The 18,096-nt window shown below is 34.4% G+C and overlaps 1 protein-coding gene across 46 annotated transcripts in view; it reads right to left on the reverse strand.

Annotated features, from left to right (window-relative positions):
- The window catches only part of PTPRD (protein tyrosine phosphatase receptor type D), a 2,239,943-nt gene that overhangs the window by 1,400,308 nt on the left and 821,539 nt on the right, over positions 1-18,096 (reverse strand). For 45 of the 46 annotated variants that reach the window (XM_045470157.1, XM_045470168.1, XM_045470171.1 and 42 more), the window contains one exon: positions 1,033-1,074. The gene's annotated coding sequence lies outside the window, so the exon portion shown is untranslated. Of the gene's footprint in view, positions 1-1,032; positions 1,075-4,711; positions 4,723-18,096 lie in introns of those variants that run through there. The other variant, XM_045470159.1, reaches the window with a different exon arrangement.

An 18,096-nucleotide genomic window follows, 5' to 3' on the forward strand; every position in this document is an offset into this window, starting at 1 on the left:
CTGTTTCATCCATTTCATTGTGGGGTGGAAGGATGCAAAATAGGGTAAATGATCTAGAGAATTTTAGAGAAACTATAAGCAGACATCTGTAACTCCATTCATTATTTAAATACCTCCAAAGAAATGACAAACTTTCTTTCAGTACCTTATCCTAGAACTCAAATTCCATATGTGCTACGCTACTTTAAGCAATTTTTTTCTTGCTACTTCCTCCATAGAGAAGGAATGGTTTTAATAGCTCCTGTAGGTGGGATCCATTTCCAGCTCCTTCTTCTTTCTCCATTACTATCCCTAAGAATCTTAGTTCCTTTTGTCTTTACTCCTGGAGTTCCCACTATGTACTTTTTATTCATTGTATAATTTTTCTTTTTGGCTCCCTCTCAGGATTCAAGGTTATTACAATTCATGATATTTATAATGTTCTTTTCCACATTTTTTTTTACAATAATATTCCATTTGAAATTAAAGGCATCCTGTATTGGCCTTATACTCTCCTCCTTAGCTTTCCTGTAGTGCATTTATATAATTCTTACTGAGCTTTATGTATCTTGCTGTTTGCATCTTCTTCTCAAATCCACTTGTAATTTCACTATCTGGTCCCCCCAAATCCTAGGCACTAAGGTAGATCTTGACTGATATATTTCACTTTCATATATTCTATCTTCAATAACTGAATCATCAGAGTCATTAAAGACTAGTTTACACAACTTCCATTAAACTTTGAACAGTATCACTCTTTTACTGTCAAGGGCATTAGTTATAACTATTCTTTGATTATGTGTTGTATGGATTAAGACTTTCATTGCTCAGGAAATGATATGTGTTTAATAATCAGATTTTTGATTCTGATGTTTTCTCACTAGTATCATGTTTTATCAGCTCAGTTTATCATGACATGAACATGTACTATAATTGAATATATCTAAACACATGACAGTAATATAATAACTATAAGTTTTTTACTATTAAAACTTTTTTATTTATATACTTTACTTGTGGAGAATATTTGAAATATACTTTAAATGTGCATACCTTTGTCCAAGGCACATCCTGCTGTGGTCTCAGGACAGGAACCTATTGTAAAAAATATATATATATAATGTTTTCATTAATACACTTAGTATAACAGATTGAGAAATACCAAAACATAAAATTAAAACAAGAACATGTTTTAATGCTCAACCATTGCTCAATATTAGTATCTATCTATTAACTTCCAAAAATACTTTTGTATTTATTTTTTTTGCTTTAGTTCATTAAGGAAAAAAGAATAAGGTATAAATATTCTAATATACTTCTCAATCTGAATCTCTAAATGAACTTTATTCCTTTATATCTTAAAAAAAAAAGATTTTTTTCCTAGAAAGAAACATAGAGGTAGATTCAGTTCCTGATACACAACAGTCAATTTCAGGCAAAAACTCAGATAACACTTATCAAAACTGCTAAATGAATTATTATGTTCTGAATAGGAAGATGAGGAAGTAGGTTAAACAGGTTTTATGATAATAAAAATCCTATAATATTTGTTCATCAAAAAGTGGAAATGGAACACCAATTAAGTTAAGAGAATCATTTTCACAGTAATAATAATGTTTTCAATTTTCAGGCAATGAAACTAGAATGTATGTTCAGATAATAGATTTAAATGTGTTCAAATGAACTTGGGTACTTCAGAAATCAAAAGAGGAAACAGAATCACATATTGCTGCATAAAAGACCCATATTTCCATGATTTCTTTCAATTTTATTATCCTATTAGAGGCAGCGTCCTATTTGCAAATATGTGGATACCCATCCACATAAAATCACAGATCCAAATGTAAGAATTCTCACTGCAAATGTGACAACGCTGATTACAAGAACTTCAATTAAATGTAATATCAAAGAACCACTTACTTTGTCCATATTTTTTGACATTCTATCTACTTGCAATTTCCAGATGTGAGGGGGATAGAAATCAGAAGGCATGAACTTCCTTGTGATCTCCACCAGTATGTTGTAATAAAAGTTTTACCATGAATACATAAATAAATAAATAAATAATAAAATATATAGCATGTATAAAGTAAAAGTACGTTTTTTCTTCCATATTTAAAGTTCACAAACTCAAAGAATCTTAACTCTAGAAGACATCTGAGTAAACTCAATTCAAACTGTGAATTAAGGGATTCCAATGTTATATGGAAGTGTCACACAAGTCCCTGGATAATCCAAGGGAATCAATCCTTTGGGTCACGCATAATTTTCCCTCAGCCAGTATTCAAGTACAGCGGATGTGGACACAAATGCAGACACATGCGTGCACACATGCGTGTGCACACACACACACACACACACACACACAAATTTAGGCTATTTTCTTTGTTCTATGGCCAAACCTAGAAGATCCCATTTCTTAGATTTGAACCTTAGCCCCTGAATTACTAGCTATACTGGACAATTTACAAAACCATTTCTGAGCCTAAGTTTGTTTTACATAGAGTGAAGTTGTTGCAAAGATTATATGAGTTAATACAAATAAATTGCTTAGAACTCTTCCTAGGACATAGTAAGTAGCCAATAATTGTTGGCTATTAAAAACTACAAGACATTTGAAAAGTAAAAATCCTTCAAAAACCCTTTAAAATTATTAAATAATTTGGACATTTAAAAAACACTTCAAATGATATTTCTAGTCTACTAATCATCTCTTGAGTATGAAAATCTCCATTTGTATTTCTTATATTTGAATATAATTATAATTATATTTTCATATTATAATTGTGAGAAATAATTTATAAATGTAACTATGAATGACAAACTTCATTCATGAAAGAATCACTAAATAAATCAAAGTAAAAGTGGCATTTTTTTTTCAATGAGGCATTTTAAATGGTTATTTAACATCTGGAATTCTATGTTCTGTATTTTACTCTTGGTCTGGAATGACTAGAAGAACAGAAAATCTTCTTAAATGACAGGGAGGCACTTAACGTTTTCCATAGGTCAGGCAAGAATCCAATTGTCTAATATCCATGGGAGCAAAAGTATGTGACAAAGAGACAGTACAAAACTGGATTGCCAGTGTTATTGCCAGGCTATAATAAATTTATCATAGAAAGACCTGGTATCAATAAGGAAGAGTTAGATTGACAAAGCAAACAGATGATCTTTAGCTACTTTGCGAGCAAAAAGTGAAACAAAATAAGTTACAGAGAGATAGGCAAACCATCAGAGACTCTTAAATAAAGAGAACAAACTGAGAGTTGATGGGTGTGGAGAGTTGGGGGCACGATGGACATTGAGAAGGATTGTTGGGATGAGCACTGTGTGTTGTAGGTAAGTAACGAATCATGGGAATCTACTCCCAAAGCACACTGTATACCCTGTATGTTAGCTAGCTTGACAATAAACTATATAAATCAATTGATTATAAAATATATGAAGATTGGGTTAACTAAGTACAGGGTAGAATTGGAAGGGGGAAAATGACTTGATAAGAGAAAATCAACAACAACAACAACAAAAAAAAAAAAAAAAACAACAAAGGGAAGAAAAAAAAAAAGACAGGAATAAAACAATACCCTGGATAAGGAAAGCACTAAATGCCAAACCTGAAAGGTACACAACATATTTTATAAAGTATGTTTTCATCAGAATCTCTTTTTACAGATCTGGTGGTGGAACTCAAGGAGGGTTGGAGACTAATTCACATCATTTTAATGTTTTAACTCAGGGATATTTTTTTTAATTTTATTTTTAAGGAATCTCTATACCTACTGTGGGGCTCAAACCTACAACCCTGAGATCAAGAGTCACATGCTCCACTGACTGAGCCAGTCAGGGGCCCCAGGGATTTTCTACCAAGGCTAATTTCCTAACCCCCATTCTTGTGACAGGGGACATATAACACAGCTGGGGGTAGCATGCTACTAGTTGCTACTGGCATCTAGTGGGTAGAGGCCATAGACGCTGCTAAACATCCTTTAATTCACAGGACAGCCCATCACAAAAAAGATTCATGCAGCCCAAATATCAATCATGTGCTAATGTTGAGAAACTCTGTCTGTCTTAGCAGAGGAGGTGGAGCTGCCTCTTACCTCAGCGCTTCGCAAACCTTTCCAAATCATGAGATCAGATCATTTACATAGAGTGACTCTTCCAGGAAAAAGAGAACTGACTTGGTCAAGGTTCTTGAGAAAGGATATTTTAGTTGAAATTAATCTATTTAAACATTGCCCATCTAGCAGTTAATATAGCCATGTATTAAACACAGGTTGATCAGATGCTAGTCATCAAGATTTTTACACTACATCAATGTGAACTCTATACATAATGGTATTCCCACTGCTTTTCTCAAATGTTTTGCAACATCAGAAAATATCCTAGTAAATTATCTGATTTTATTCTTTAAAAAAAACTAAATTCAAAGTTAGATATTATCCCATTTGAAATAATTCAGTTTAAGTGTCAGGTTATTTACCTTATCATTATTAGAAATTTAATAATTCATCATAATTCAATAGCTAACTAAAATCATTTTTATTTTTTTATTTTTATTATTTTTTTACTGTTTATTTTTGAGAGGGAGAAAGAGAGACAAAGCGTGAGTGGGGGTAGGTGGGGCAGAGAGACAGGGAGACACAGAATCTGAAGCCAGCTCCAGGCTTTGAGCTGTCAGCACAGAGCCCGATGTGGGGCTCAAACACATGAACCATGAGATCATGACCTGAGCCAAAGTCAGATGATTAACCAACTGAGCCACCCAAGAGCCCCTAAAATCATTTTTAAAGAAAATGAGGTGTTCAATATTATTTTATTTTTACTTTACACCAAATTAACTATTTTAAGTGAAACTAAGTTACATTTCTATTTATTATTAACATAAATATACAATATACATTAACATAAAGATACAATATACATGGCAACATGAAAGAAAACTAATTTTTGAGAACAGGTAAATTGTCACTAATATAAACTAAAATGTAATTTTGCATTATTATTGTTTTGCTCATTTCAGAATACCTCATTACTATCATGTTTCTTAGAATATTTAACCTGTAAAGTATGGTTTTTCCTTGATATTAATTTAGTGGGATTCACAACCTAAAAAACATGCCATGTTTTAGTTGGTAAATTTCCTTCAAGGATATCTGCAAAGGCCAAAAATTTGGGAGAAGAGAATCCTTAAAACCTTTCATCAAATACAGATGAGTTTCTACAGCTAAAACCAACATATTGAGAAAACACGAAGGAAAAGGATAGGAGAGTTTCATTTGTGTTGCTATTATTGTGATTCAAAAGAAAGGCCCATCCAGATGGATTTAACAGACCTATTCAGAACATTCCACCCTAAAACATCAGAATATGCATTCTTTTCAGGTACACATGGAACATTCTCCAGAACAGATCACATATTAGGCCACAAAACAAGTCTCAACAAAATAAAAAAAAAAAAAAAAATCTAAGTCATACCATGTATCTTGTCTGACCACAACACTATGAAGTAGAAATCAATCACAAGAAAATATCTGGAAAGAGCAAAAATACACAGAGGTTACATAACCTGCTACTAGACTATAAATGAGTCAACCAAGGAATCAAAGAAGAAACAAAAAACTTACATGGAAAAAAATGAAAATGGAAACAAAATGGTCTAAAATCTTTGGACTGTAATAAAAGTGGTCCTAAAAAGGAAGTTTATGGTAGTACAGGCCTACCCAAAGAAGCAAGAAAAATCTCAAATAATCTTACACCTAAAGGAGCTAGAAAAAGAACCAAAAATATTATACCTAGAAAAAGGAGGGAAATAATAAAGATTAGAGCAGAAATAAGTGATATAAGAACTAAACAACAACAAAACAAAACAAAACAAACCAGATCAGTGAAACCAAGACCTTGTTTTTTAAAAAGATCAACAAAATTCATAAACCTCTAGCCTACCTCATCAGGAAAAAAGAGAGAGAGAGAGGTGATCACCAAATAAATAAAATCACTAATGAAAGAAGAAATAAGTAACACCACAGTAATGCAAAAAATTGTAACAGAATATTATGAAAGCCTTTATGCCAACAAACTGAACAGCTTAGAAGAAATGGATAAATTCCTAGGAACATATAATATACCAAAACTAAAACAGGAAGAAATAGAAAACTTGAACCAACCAATAATCAACAATGAAGTTGAATCTATAATCAAAAACTCAAGAAAAACAAAAATCCAGGACCAGACAACTTCACAGAGGAATTCTACCACACATTTAAAGAAGAGATAAAGCCTATTCTTCTCAAACTATTCCAAAAATTAAAACAGGAAGAAAAACTTTCACATTCACCCTGATACTAAAACCAGATAAAGATACCACAAAAGAAGAGAACTACAGGCCAATCTCTTTCATGAATATAGATGTAAAAATTCTCAACAAAATATTAGCAAACAGAATCCAACAGTACATTAAAGGTATCAGAAGCCACAATCAAGTGGGAGTTATTCTGTGATACAAGGGCAGTTCGATATTTGCAAAACAACCAACATGATACATCACATAAATGAAAGAAAGGATTAAAACCATATGATCATTTCAATAGATTCAGAAAAAGCTTTTGACAAAGTACAACATCTATTCATGATAAAAAAAAAAACACACCTTAGCAAAGTAGAGGTAACATATCATAACATGATAGAGGCCTAACGTGAAAAACTCACAGCCAACATCATACTCAATGGTGAAAAACTGAGAGTTTTTTCCCTAAGGTCAGGAACAAGACAAGGATATCCATTGTCATCACTTTTATTCAACATAGTACTGGAAGTCCTAGCCACAGAAATCAGACAAGAGAAAGGAATAAAAGACATCCAAATTGGAAAGAAGTAAAACTTCCACTATCTGCAAATGATATGATGGTATATATACAAATTCCTAAAGACTCTACGAAAAACTACTAGAACTGATAAATGAATTCAGTAAGGCTGCAGGATACAAAATCAATGTACAGACATCCATTGCATTTCTATACATGAACAATGAAGCAACAGAAGGAGAAATTGAGAAAATAATCCCATTGCAATTGCAGCATAATACCTTACCTAGAAACAAACTTAACCAAAGAGGTGAAATATCTGCTCTCTGAAAACTATAAGACACTCAGAGAAGAAATTTAAGGCAATAAAAAGTAATGGAAAGACATTCCATGCTCATGGATTGGAAGAACAAATTTTGTTCTAATGTCTATAGTACACAAAGCATTGTACAGACTTAATGCAATCCCTATCAAAATACCAACAGAACTTATCACTGAACTAGAATAAACAATCCTAAAATTTGTATGGAAACACAAAAGTCCTTGAAGGGCGAAAGCAATCTTTAAAATGAAGAACAGGGACGCCTTGGTGGCTCAGTTGGTTAAGTGTCTGACTTCAGCTCAGGTCATGATCTCAAGGTTCGTGGGTTCAAGCCCCTCATAGGGCTCTGTGCTGACAGCTGGGAGCCTGGAGGTGCTTCAGATTCTGTGTCTCCCTCCCTCTCTGCCCCTCCCCACTTGTCCTCTGTCTCTGTCTCTCAAAAATAAATAAATTTAAAAAATAAATAAATAAAAATAAAAAAAATCAAAAATCAAAATCAAAATCAAAATAAATAACTCCCCAAAACAAAAAGGTCCATATTTAGAGGAAACTTACAATGGTCATACATGCATAGCTATGCAATGCCATGTACCTAGTATTCTTCCTGTGTTTTGAGCAAAATAAGAGGTGTTCTTGCAAAAGGAGATTTAAGTCAACAACTACTTCACCAGAGCAGGGTCACTATTTTATTCTAAAGTAAATCATCACACAATGACTAATGCCCCTCATGCCCAATATGAATGCTCTAAAATTGGACAGAGTTTCTGTTATTTCTCTCTTTATTAACTATTAGAATCCAATAAATTTGTTCATACAATATATAATTTCCAGATATATACGAAGTCTGTAAAATGGCTTACCTTTTCAGCCTATCTTGGAAGAAATTTCACTTCAGTTTTATGTCCTTACTGATATATGATACGATTTCATGAACAAGTTCAATAGATATGCTATATTCCAATGAAAGATGCTATATATGGTATGCAAACTGAACTTAAGAGAGCAAATTAAGCTACTACTAAATCAAATTTCTTTGTATCTGCTTGTTATCAAACCAAATGTGCTTGTGGACATAATGCAAATTCAGAATGATCCCTGTGTGTAACATATTTTTCTCTCATAAAAGATGGTAATGATGCCATAATAATTAGTGAATAAGTGGGTAAACTTCAAGAATAGTGTACTGTGTATAATATTTTATATGAGCAAAGCAGAAATTTTAATATATTTGTGGTATTGGCTGAATTGTGTCCCCTCAAAATTCTTATGTGGAAATCCTAGTCTCCATTACTTCTGAATGTGATTTATATTTAGAGAGCATGTCTTTAAAAAGGTAACTAGCTTAAAATGAACTCATTAAGATGGGCCCTAATCCGTTGTGACTGGTGTCCTTTTAAGAATAGATTAAGACATACAGCCATTCAGAGGAAAACCACATTAAGACTCAGAGATAAAAATCCAAGGAAAAAAGCCCTCAGAGGGAAGTAACCCTGTAGACACCTTGATCTTGAACATCCAGTTCCCAGAATCACGAGGAAAACAAAACAAAACAAAATTCTGTTGTATAAGTTTCCAGTCTATGGTTCTCTGTTATGACAGCCCTAAAATATTAATAGAATTTGTAATTTCCAAAGTTAGAGTATAGCTCTACACAAACATGTGACAAGAGATAAATTTTAGCCTCAGTGCTTCTCCCATTTCTCACGCAATAATTGTCTTTCTCTTTCATGGGCTTCTTGCATAAGTAATACTTTTTTGGTGTTCAAGGATTCAAGAGGTTGTCTATCAGTGAACACAACTCTTTCTTGCTCTTTAAATGCATTCTCAAAGCGATCCTCTCCTGACCTAAAGAAACAGTCTATCACAAAGACTAATTACTGAGAACATTTAGCCTATATCTATATTTGCAAAAAGTAAATAATACCTTTTTTATAAAGCAAGCCTTTTGTGTTATTTTGCTTTGTTAGTAATGAGCAGGTGTGATGAAATTGCCATCTTCATTCATTGCTAGTGGTTGTATAAATTGGAAAGCAATTTGCCAGCATGTATCAAAGTCTTAAAAATATTTGCTCCTTTTCACCCAGTTATTTCTCTTCTTGGAATCTCTCAAAAGGACTTATCAACAGACGCTGGCAAAAATTTATGAATTGATAATCCACTTCACCACTATTTATACTAACCCTTCTACATCCAAAAAGGAAGCAAGCTAAATATTTTCTAATACATTAGAGAAATTGAGTGTCTTCCCCAGATAAGGAATTATTGTGCTTTTATCTACTTTTTACCATGTTTTCAAAGACAACTTAATGGCATGAGATTACAAAGTGAGTTTTATAATTTTAGGTGATCAGGTCAGGACACAATAGTATTTCATTGTGTAAAACTACATTAACTTCCCCCCAAATCAGGGATTCCCTTTACTCTGCCAACCTTCTCTCCCCCTCCCTAAAAAAAAAAGTCTCCTTTATAAATTAATAAAACACTTAGAATTCCAAGAAGCAGATATGAGTCACTAGGGTATTTCAGCAGAATCCCCCCATCATCTCAGGAGAGCAGGGAAAAACAGCTTACCACAGCTATAATCTGTTCATACAACCTGGTACTGCTTCAATATTCAAGTGACCTGCCTCCTCTTCTGTCTCCGAAATAACTGAAACTTACGACATCCAATCACAACTTTCTTTTCTTATTCTAGGATCAAGAAGTAGTCTTCCTTTGCTCCCTAACAGAAGTATAAGAAAATATCTCATGACATAAGACACAGAAATTTAAAGTAATGTTTTAAATATTTTTGAGAGAAAGAGAGAGAGAGCAGACAGAGTCGGGGAGGGGCAGAGAGAGGGAGACACAGAATCTGAAGAAGGCTCTAGACTCTGAGCTGTCAGCACAGAGCCCAAGGTGGGGCTCCAACTCATGAACCACGAGATCATGACCTGGGCCAAAGTCAGATGCTTAACCACCTGAGCCACCCAGCCACTCCAAGACATTAAAATAAATAAATAAATAATATAATAAAATAATAAAATAAAATGACTAAAATAAAATAAAATAAAAATAAATAAATAAGTCCTCCACACTTTATTCCATACCTTTGTTATAATGTACCTACACTGTTTTATTCAAACAGTCTAAACCTTGTTGTATCATTATTGCCAAGTGATAGCTTAGTCAATTTATATTTTCAGAAATGTAGAAAGGATTGTAAATGGCACATGGCTATAAATACCAATTCATCCTGTTGAGGCAAGATTATCACCAGGGTACCTGGAACATTCCACCACTCAATTATTTATATAAACTGTGAACAGACATGTGTAGAGCCCTTTTCATGTAGTATGTACATAGAAAAAATTGAAAAACTATATATATGAAAATGCTCTTGGTGGTTATCTCTGAGTGGCAATTTTCTTCTATATATTTTTCAGTACTGATTTTTTTTCCTACTATGACAATGTATCTCCTCTACAAACAGAATCAATGTGTCATTCCAGAGAAGCACTGTGTTAATCTTCTATTTTACCTACTCTGCAAACGAGAGAAATGGGCTGGACTCACCCCAGTAACTAGGCAAATACTGCACATATGCAATATGGCCCCCTTTCCCTGGGCCATAGTGCTCTGAATATCACGTGTTGCCAATACTTAGGGGCCAGGCCACAGTACCCCCCACAGCTAGATACCTTGAATTGTCAAAAGCTGCTTAGCCCCCTGTGATCACTCAAACATTGAAGGCTGACTTTCATTTCACCTTCCCATAGAACTATGTATATAAAATTCTATTTCCAAAATTTAGAATCTTCGGACCTGGGAGAATACTGATACATACATGTATTTCAGGAAATTAACCCCCTTTAAGAATTACTTCACTTTTTAAACAATAGTATATTGGCCAAAGTGCAAATTATTTTTGATGCAGTGGCTATAGTGATATCTTGGGATGAGGGTTGCAGGATTCAGGCACTAGTTTTATCATTTACTAACCTGTGTTCTTGGGCAAATCAAATCCTCATTGGGGCTGATGATCATCTGAACAAGCTCCATGAATACTATCAAATTTAAAAGCCAACTAAGGCTACCCACTTGAAAGAAGTGGTCTATGTCCATATGAATAACTAGTTCTATTTTGGCACTGAAATACTCAGTTTGAAGGAGCCAGTAACAAGTTGGGTGCCACATTACACTTTTAAAAATGTGACTTAGGCACTATTACTGAGGTTTTGAGGGGGATTATTTTAAAATAAATAAATAAAGTTTCTAGTGTGTTGTACCCTTAACAGTTTGTTTGAGTTTATGAACATGTTGTGAGTCTGGCAACACTGAAGAAGGGTTAATCATAATATTCTTTCCCTATCTTATTCATGACAGCACTTCATAAATGCCCAATTTTCAAAAACTCAGAACCTAAAGCAACAGAAAACAAATAGAATTAATGTGCAGTGAGAGAGCACTGCCATTACACTGGCTTGGCACATCATTATGCAGAACATAGCATTAGCACCTTGCAAGGAGGGAGGTCGGAGGAAGAGGGTCCCTCATTATTTTTGAGTGCAGGACTTGAGCACCAGTTTTAAGATTTGAATGCTCCATTATCATCAGTCTATAACTGGCATTTATGGATCTGTCACCCACTGGATCATCAGTTAATTACATTAGTAATCAGATCTCATTTTCCTTTGTCTTTTTAATTTTAACCACAGAGTTTTGTCCATGAAGGTCACTTGTTTTATGGTACTGCTAATACAGACACATTATCATTAATACTTTAGTTAAAATATTTCTATAAAGCTGAAGGGTTGGTTCCTTGTGAATTTTAATCCATGTTTTTTGAAAAAGAGCAGATCAGGGTCCTAAATTCCAGTGTTGTCAAAAACTCTCTGGCTTTGGGCAAGTCATTTAACCTGTTTGACCTCATTTTCTTCTTTGTAGAATGCAATAATTAGGTTTGCAATCTAAGGATCCACTCATTTTTGAGTATTTATAGTTCTATACCTACACTGTCTTTTAGGAAGAAGAGTGGTAGATGGGAAATTTATGTAGCATCCAGAAGCTATAATTTATTAATCTTCCTATCTTAGTAATTTTATCCTCATCCCATCCATCTTCCATTATAGTATGGGCTATTATACAAAGAGGAAATTCTGTTTATGTCCCTTCCCCACTAACATCCTAAAAGATATTCCCCATCACCGCAGACAATATATAAACTTCTTGGTTTGGCATTTCATGAAGTAAGTAGTTCCTGTCTTTCTCAGCAGTCTCTTCTCCCACCACTAACTCTTATCATCCTTCTGCTCCTGGGAAAACACAGACAAACAAACACCTGCTGCTCCCTGAGTATACCATGTTCTCTTTCGCTTCTGTGCTTTTCATATTCCATCTCTTGTTCTTCAAATACTCTTATTTTATTTCTCCTCCTGGCTACACCCATACCTCAGGCTAAATCCTTCAGCGCTCAGATTATCCCAATCCACCTTTCCATCCTTCTTCTGGGCTTAGTTGTTTGTCCCTAAAATGTATAGGTCTCATATGTCTTACATTCCTGTATCATAACCCTGTTGTTGCTTTCAAGGTATATCTGTTTCAAAACACCTGTCAGTTCCCAAGTAGAAAGGACTTATTCTCTCTCTCTCTCTCTCTCTCTCTCTCTCTCTCTCTCTCTCTTACACACACACACACACACACACACACACATCTAACACAATGCCTGGCACATAGTAGTCACTCAGTAAACATTTATTAAATGAATGGACAGAAATTAACCATATGTTTCATAGAATAATTTATTATTTGTTGCTCTTTTTGCACATATAAAAAGTTATCCAAAATATAGTCTACTCCCTGTTACCTTACAATAGAAAATTGAACATGCTGGTCTTATAGCCTAATCAGCCATAACATATTAGAGATGGTGACTTTCACTAGACTTTTCCTTATCTTTACTTAGTTTTTTCAAAACTTTAATTTGAAAAAAAAATCAATATAACCTCGTAAAGCACCATTTATATATCCTCTTTCCAACAACCACTCACTTCCACTTCATAGCACACCAGACAGCACAGCTTATTTCTTAACTAGATAATAGCCAGCTAATTTTACACATACATTTTCCAAATAGTCAGTACATACTTTGTCCTATCCTCTGAGTTGAAAGGCATAAATTCGGAGAATCAATTTTCTAGTCATCTTCTAAAAATACTTTTTAAATTGAGCATCCATGTGAGTATAGTCTGGGCACCACTGAGTAGTTTTATAAATATGTACCCTGCCATATACACGCTCACATTTTGAAACAGACATGCTATCGTGGCTATTGTGTGCTATATTAAGAGCCTTGGAACTGAACTTAGGAAAACTAGATATACCCATCTCTGGGTTTCATGTCATCTATAAAATGATATGATCAAAATGGATTTTTTTTAAATTTAGAATTCTTATTTGGGAGGAGAAAAATCCGATGAATTTCTGGTACAACTTTTGTCTAATATATCCCCAACACACATACAAACATACTCATTTGTATACACACACACACACACAGTGCTAGTGGTATAGTTGTCAAAGAATAAGTATGTCTCCCATAGATAAATATATAATTTTAGAAACCTGTCAGTATTTCACAGTAACTTTAAAGGAAGGTCTCACTCTTCTTTGTAATATGTGTTGTAAAATAAAATCCACAAATTGTACAAATATACAAAGAGAATTAGAGCTCTATCTGGAGAAAAAAAAAAAAAAAGCACTCTTCAAACTATTAGCCAAAGGGGTTTTAAAGGGGCCATTGTCTAAAATAGCATCTGCATAATAGAAAGAAGATGCTAGAAAAGCTTGGATAAAGAAAATATGCCAAGGGCAGGAGTAAGGACTAGATGGGATTCATCAGTAAAACACAATGGTGAGATTGGAAGAAGATTAAATCAATTAGATAAAAACTAACCATTATTAAGTAGTTGCCTAGTTGAAGTTTTACATGAGGCTCCCCTGGCTGTCAAGAGAAATGTAACATAACCCAATAAGTCTAAAGCACCAAACATTCCCCTTAAAGCACAGTATGTATGTGTTTAACAAGTATTAATTTCCTTTCACTGAGCTAGGTTAAAAGTTCCCAAGTTGAAGTTCAACTTTAATGAACTTTTATAATTTCTCAAAGGATTAGTCTCTCTTTCCAATAAATTGTTACCATTCCCTTTTGCTAAGATGCTACTTCCCCTCATTAGACCTTAGCTAACTTCTATTCTTTGTCAGATCTCAACTCAGATACCTTTCTCCCGAAGTATTCCTGACACCAATGGTTGCTTGGATTCTTTCTGTAGAAATTTTCATAATATCCTGCACCTCCCCATCACAGTGCCTGTGTGTGTGTGTGTGTGTGTGCGTGTGTGTGTGTGTGTGTGTGTGTGTGTGAACAGTAACAGTAAACTCAAGCTGCATGTCATAAGATGTACTATATTACATATATCTTAAGGCCATCATTAAAGTTATAATTTAAAAGGAAGATAACATTTTCTAAAACTCCCTAACCCCTTCAGGCCACTGCTGTAATAGTTCAGATTGATAGTCCATTGATTGAAGGAACACATTTGCATCTTTCAAAGATTATTGAAAAATATGGATCTTCCAAAATTGAGGGAAGTTACAAATTTATTAATTGAAGGTAATGGAAACCATGTTTTCTAAACATTTCACTTAAGAGATATAGAAGCTGGACTAAGGAAATTTGAGGAACTTGCTCAGGCTTACACAGGTAATGAGTAGCGAAAATAAAACCAGACCCCTCAGCTCAGAACTACTTGCCCGATGCACCTTGCCTTTCAGGAATAACTGCAATAAGCAAAAATAGGTCTAAGTTATTCATGTGTACAAAAAAAAAAAAAAAAAAAAAAAAAAGGACACAGAAGATCACTTCGGGAATTTTACCTCCTTAATTGCACTATTCTATCAGGGCTTCTTAGTTATTACCATAAAACTCCATTGTGTAACAAATAATTCTCAATTTGAAATCAAAATGCTTTATTGAACACTCAGAAATCCCCCAAATTAAAGGTCATTTTATTCTTTTGTGGTTAATGCATTGGCTTCCTCTAAACTAGCTTGTTTAATGCTATTCTTCTGGTAAGTAAATTATAAGCATCTGTTGAAAAACTCACATTATATATCGTTCAAGATATCTGAGTAGGCAAGCCCACAATATGAAGTCACATAATTTATTTTGTTTTTTTTAATATTTTTTAATGTTTATTTATTTATTATTTTTTTTTCAACGTTTATTTATTTTTGGGACAGAGAGAGACAGAGCATTAACGGGGGAGACGCAGAGAGAGAGGGAGACACAGAATCGGAAACAGGCTCCAGGCTCTGAGCCATCAGCCCAGAGCCTGACACGGGGCTCGAACTCACGGACCGCGAGATCGTGACCTGGCTGAAGTCGGATGCTTAACCAACTGTGCCACCCAGGCGCCCCAATGTTTATTTATTTTTGAGACAGAGAGACACAGCATGAACGGGGGAGGGTTAGAGAGAGAGGGAGACACAGAATCTGAAACAGGCTCCAGGCTCTGAGCTTTCAGCACAGAGCCCAACGCAGGGCTCGAACTCACGGACCCTGAGATCATGACCTGAGCCAAAGTCGGACCCTTAACCGACTGAGCCGCCCAGGCGCCCTTGAAGTCACATAATTTAAATACATGAAGGGGTGGCTCAGCGAAACCTCAGACTTCAGCTCAGGTCATGATCTTGCAGTTCATGCATTCGAGCCCCGCATTGGGTTCTCTACTGTCAGTGCAGAGTCTGTTTTGGATCCTCTGTCTCCCCTCTCTGCTCCTACCCCACTCTTTCTTTCTCAAAAATAAATAAATAAATAAATAAATAAATAAATAAATAAATAAATAAATGTAAATAACCAAATTGCCATGAAATTCATTATTACACCTTTAAATTTATATTTAACCACTTTGTTTCAATTATTTCTAGGTTATCAGAGATGATTATCATTATTTTAAAATAAAAGGAACAAATGTTAAAAGCATTCCTCCATGCAATAGCAATTCTTAAAAGTGATCTCTAGCACAATTATTTGTTTCAGATTCTACTTATATATTTTATTATCAGTTGCAATTTTCTTGCCCATTACAGAAGATATACATTTTATATATATTCTTGTTTCTTAAGTAAGTATATTGTACACTGCAATTAAAAATTGCCATTTCCTCTCTTGCATGAAATATCTGAGCTAATAATTTGACCTAGAAGGAGTAGAATCTTTCTTTCCATTAAATTCCGCCTTTCAACAAAGCTTCGTTAGTCTACCGAGTCAGGACAAGTAATACTTTCTATGCTAGAGTAAACTGTTCTTCCTGGTGAACTAACAAATTAAAATGTAATGTAGGATGATGACACTGGGAATATTGAAGAATAGCCACTGATGTGGGAAGGAATCCATAATTAAACCAAGATGTACATTTTAATTATAATTGCATCAAACTGATGGTATAGAATAAAATACAGTTTGAAGGAGCCCAGGAAACTAATTGAGAGCACAAGAAAGCCATGTCCTATCCCTTGTTTTCTCTCCTACGTTTTGCTCTAGGGCCCTCCTCTCACCTTCAACCTTCCAAAGTCTCATTTCATTATATCTTGCTAAGAATTAGGAAGCAATTAAGTAATTTTTCACCACCTTCATCTCAAGCTAAAGTAATTATTCATTTTTCTTTCTTTTGTGTATGTCCCTGCTTCTTTTTTTCTTTTCTTTTTTTTTTTTTTTCTTAAACTTGGTTTGCTCAAGAGTAAAATGAGCCACAGTACTTATCAGCTCAATGCATACACAATTGATACTAAAGGCAACTGACAGCAACTGAAGCCAGAGGTTAGATGCAAATCCATTAGTGATTTCAAACCGGGGTGGGGAGGGGGGGGCATTCTTGGTGAGTTTGTGATAAAGCTGAATAACTACAGAAATCACAAAATAAGACAATGTAATTTGAATTAATATGTCATCAGACAGATTCACAGAAAGCTTTAAAGAGTGCAAAAGGTTTTCTATAAGGCAATCAAAGCCATATTTGCTGTTCATATGCTTACGAGTCAAATTTCTTTTCTTTGACATATAATGATTTTAGTTTAAGGGTCGTATTCTAAGAATACCATGCAGAGCAAGAAGCTAACATCTAAAAATATTCTTGCCAACTTTGAAGCGGTCATATCAAAGAAATATTTAGAAATTAAACAATATGCTGTAGAAAAATTTTAAAGTGTATGGTGGGGAAAAATTTAGGGATATAATTTTAATTTAGCCTCTCAAATTTTTCATGATTTTTTTTTTTTGGTGTTAATAAATTTTCAACCATAGTATTCATGATTTATATTTAAGGAAAAACAAATTTGTTTTCAAAGTTTACTTTGAGAGTGCACAGGAGAGGGTCAGAAAGAGAGGGAGAGAGAGAGAATCCCAAGCAGGCTCCACACTGGCAGCACAGAGTCTGTGGGCCTCCATCCCACAAACCCTGAGATCATCACGAGAGCCGAAATCAAGAGTTTGATGCTCAACCCACCAAGCCACTCAGGTGCCTCGAAAAACAAATTTTTAATATCTAATCTCACATTTTAGAATTATAAATCACTGTATTATTTCCTTTGTCCCTCTTTTACAAATTTACTTCCAAACCTAGAATGAACTTTCATAAGGGAGCTCTCAAGTCAGACATTTTATCATTAAAACATAGTGACACTTCTTTTGTTATGATGTTACTTAGGATTTTTTAATTCCAGTACAGTTAACATGCAGTGCTGCATTAGTTTCAGGTGTATAGTATCATGATTAAACAATTCTATACATTAGTCAGTGCTCATCATGTTAAGTGTACTCCTAAGTCCCTTCACCCATTTCACCCATCCCCCTCACCCACCTTCCCTCTGATAAACATCAGTTTGTTCTCTGTAGTTAAGAGTCTGTTTCTTGGTTTGTCTCTCTCTTTTTTTTTTCTTTGTTCATTTGTG

This window comes from Leopardus geoffroyi, chromosome D4, assembly GCF_018350155.1.
Source record: "Leopardus geoffroyi isolate Oge1 chromosome D4, O.geoffroyi_Oge1_pat1.0, whole genome shotgun sequence".
Lineage (NCBI taxonomy): Eukaryota > Metazoa > Chordata > Mammalia > Carnivora > Felidae > Leopardus > Leopardus geoffroyi.